The following is a 3,379-nucleotide window of genomic DNA, read 5'->3' as shown; positions in this document are numbered from 1 at the left end:
GCATGTTGTTGAAGGGCTTTTGCATATACAAGGGAAAGAGCCAGCTACTTTGCTTGAAATATGTGTGGACAGCATGTGCTGTGGGAGAATAGGATTCTGAGATTGCAAGGAAAATGTGCATGAACATTTCACAGCCTAGAAAGCATTAAACATTCATCATCTCATATACTCTTTTCAACAACAGAAGATAACAGTATTATGCCCATTTTACAGCTGAGGAAACGAAAGGAGTCAGAAGTTAAATGACTTGCCCAAAGCTGCACAGCTGGAAATTCCAGGCAAGACGTCCTGACCCCAAAATCAATGCTCTTTTCAGGGCACCAAATATTATGGACTGAATGTTTGTGTTTCCTGCCCCCGCCATTCATATGTTGAAACCAAATCCCAGTGGGATGGTGTTGGGAGTGGGGCCTTCGGGAGTGATTAGGTCCTGAGGATGGAGCCTCAGAAATGGGAGGAGTACCCTTGTGACAGAGACCCCAGAGGATTCCCTCCCTTCTTGGGTCATGTGAGGACACACTGAATGAAGGCTCTGAACCAGAGGGTGGGCCTTCCTTCACCAGCCACCAGCTCTGCAGGGGCCTTGATCTTGGACTTCCCCGCCTCCAGAACCATAAGAACCAAATGTTTGTTGTGTAGGCCCCCAGGCTCTGGTGTTCTGTTGTGGCAGCCCAAACAGCCCGAGGCACTCGGCTTCTGTCTGTCGCTGCGTGGGGAACAGAGCAGACCACTGTAGGGGTGAACTGCCCTGGGTGTTCCCAGGCACTATCCCCAGGTTCCATTTGCTTGAATTTGTCACATCTATCAGGACCTGATTGGATGAGCATGATCAGAGGCCAGAATCATCCTCTTAGCCTCACCGTATCCAGTGAGTGGAGACTCATACACACGAGTTGGACTCTTCATCTCAGATATCTCTGAATTCAGTGGAGTGCAGGGTAAGCATGATCCAGCCCCTGCACACAGCTTCACCTATTCTTCCCTGCTTCCCACCCCCCTACATTTACACTCTATGTTAACATTCACTCCAAACTGTTTGCAGTTCCCAAGCATGCCAGAAAGGTCTTTACCTCTATGCCTTTTATAATTATTATGATGATAATTACAATGCTGAGAGCACTCTCCTGGGTCTTACTAATGGGCTAGGTTCTACATATGTGTTGTTTCATTTACTATCCCCAACACAACCTAATGAAGCAGTTATTGTCAATCCCATTTAATAAATGAGCAAACTGAGGCCACGAGTGAAGAGCTGGGCTCTGGAGCCAGACAATCTGGGTTCATGCCCAGCTCTACCGCTAGCTAATTAGTCTGACCTTGGGCAAATTCCATCTCTCTCTCTCCACTTTGGTATCTTGCACAACACTGAGCATGATGAACCTGCCTCGTGGGGCTGTTCTGAGAATTAAATTAGATGGGCACAGCATTTGGCAATCGGTTAGAACTTCAGAAATGTTCGGAATTATTAATGCCCACTTTGTAAGCGGCCAAGAAAGAAACGGACTCAGCTCAGCTCTGATTCCAACGCTTTTGCTACTCAAGTTCCTAGTTCAAGACCCAGCTGGGTCACCTCCTCTCCACCTTGGTGAGGTGGGCTTCCATTCCTCTCTTTAGAGATGAGGGCACTGATGCTCAGGCAAACTTCCAGATGCTTCTTTTTCACTTTGCCGAAATGCCTCTCAGAACTTCTAGGAAGAGTTTTATGATCTTCTGCCCTCTCTAGGGCTCCCGCCCTTCCAAGTTGAATAGACACCCCTCCCCCTGTCTCCTCTGTGAGCTGTCATCTGGGCTGCTTTCCTGCAGATACAGGGCCGGGAGCCCCTTACAAGTCTTGTTGGAATCGGATCTTCCCGGGGCCCCAGCTCCTAGCACTGGGCCTGGGTAAGAGAAAAGGGTTTAGATATCTTTGTAAAAGAAACCCACGGGTTATAATCAGGTAAGTCAGCACTTGATATGATATGGACACATCCCAGCCCCCAACTCACCCAGGATAGCTGGAGGTGGAGGGTGGAAAGACACTGAAGGCTTTTGATGTAACTCTGGACGCCCTGCTGGAGGTCAGTGGAAAGATACTTTAAAGAACATTGTCTATATTCCTGAGAAATGTGGCTGAATTTCAAGACAACGATAGGATGGGCTTGAGGGCTGGGGGAGCAAGGCAGAGGGAAGAACATCAGATCAGTTCCCTAGGCATGTTGTGTTGTTACATGGAGAAAAATGTATTCTTTGCCATTATGGACAAGGGGAAAGATGGGGACTCTATAATACCCGACACTGTTATTATAGAGAGGAGCCTTCTGTCTGGGAATTTCTGTACTGAAAGTCCTTGGAGAGCCATTCATGATGGCACCCATACGCCCCCCCTCCCCTGGCCCTGCTTTATTTTTCTTCATAGCACTTAGTCCCACCAGACACGTCAGATATTTGCTTATTGACTGTCCCCGTCCCCCCCCCCGTGCCCCCCCTCCCCGGCCTCCCAGGCCGGAATTTGGTTTGGGTTCCTGGCTGTGTTTTATGATCTTCTGCCCTCTCTAGGGCGCCCTCCCTTCCAAGTTGAATAGACACCCCTCCCCCTCTAGAACAGTCCCGGCACTTAGTAGGCCCTCAATAAATCTGTTGCCTTCCGAATGTTTTGAATGTCCACGCTGTCACCGACCCCGCTGCGAGGCGGGCCGGGCGGCAGCATTCGGAGCACGGGGGAGGGGGAAGCGGCCCAGGGCGGGACCCTGAAGGCCTGAAGGTCGGGAGGCTCGCGCTGAAGCCGGAGACCCGTCCGACAGGCTGTGACCTTGGGCCAGCCCTGCGCCTCCCGCGGCTGGGGTTTCCTGGCCTGGGCCAGGGGGCGTCGAGCGCCCCCCCCGCAGCGCGCCCCACGCACCGGCTCAGCCGCCTGCCGCGACTCGCCCAAGGTCACCCCGCCGCCGTCTCCCCCCTGCCTGGCCCCCCGGCCCCCGCCGCGGGTTTTGGGGTGGGGGCCGGCGCGGGGCGGTCCCGGGGCGCCGCGCGCGCTGACGCCGGGCCCGCGAGGCGGCGGGGACGGGGCGCGGGGGGAGGCGGCGTCGGCGAGCGTCCTCCTTTTGTGCGAGCGCGGCGGCTCGGCTTCTCGAAGGTAAACGGCGTTTCCTCTTCCTCCCCGAGGCGTCTCTTCCTTTTATAGTTATTTCTCGCCTGGCACTCGCCGGGGCCGCTGCTGCTGCTGCTGCCGCCGCGGCGGGGGCCGCTCGCGAACCTGTGGCGGTGACGTGAGACCGGCCAACCCGGAAACGGCGGCGGCGGCGGTGCCCGAGGCTCCGAGGCTCCGAGGCTCCGAGGCTCCGAGGCTCCTGCGCTCCAGCGCCCGCGCTCCCCTCGCCGCTCGCCCGGCCGCCAGGTACGTGCC

The 3,379-nt window shown here is 55.0% G+C and overlaps 1 protein-coding gene across 5 annotated transcripts in view; it reads left to right on the top strand.

Annotated features, from left to right (window-relative positions):
• The first annotated feature begins 1,833 nt into the window (after positions 1–1,833).
• Positions 1,834–3,379, top strand: part of CYRIB (CYFIP related Rac1 interactor B) — a 147,646-nt gene continuing 146,100 nt past the window's right edge. For 3 of the 5 annotated variants that reach the window (XM_035011942.1, XM_035011946.1, XM_035011938.1), the window contains exons 1-2: positions 1,834–1,936; positions 3,139–3,370. The gene's annotated coding sequence lies outside the window, so the exon portion shown is untranslated. Of the gene's footprint in view, positions 1,937–3,138; positions 3,371–3,379 lie in introns of those variants that run through there. The other 2 variants (XM_035011939.1, XM_035011950.1) reach the window with 2 other exon arrangements.

The sequence above is a fragment of the Mirounga leonina genome, unplaced genomic scaffold (genome assembly GCF_011800145.1).
Source record: "Mirounga leonina isolate KUSES-001 unplaced genomic scaffold, KU_Mleo_1.0 Mir_165, whole genome shotgun sequence".
Taxonomy (NCBI): domain Eukaryota; kingdom Metazoa; phylum Chordata; class Mammalia; order Carnivora; family Phocidae; genus Mirounga; species Mirounga leonina.
The sequence above is the reverse complement of the archived record's forward strand: the minus strand, read 5'-3'. Positions and strand labels throughout refer to the sequence as shown.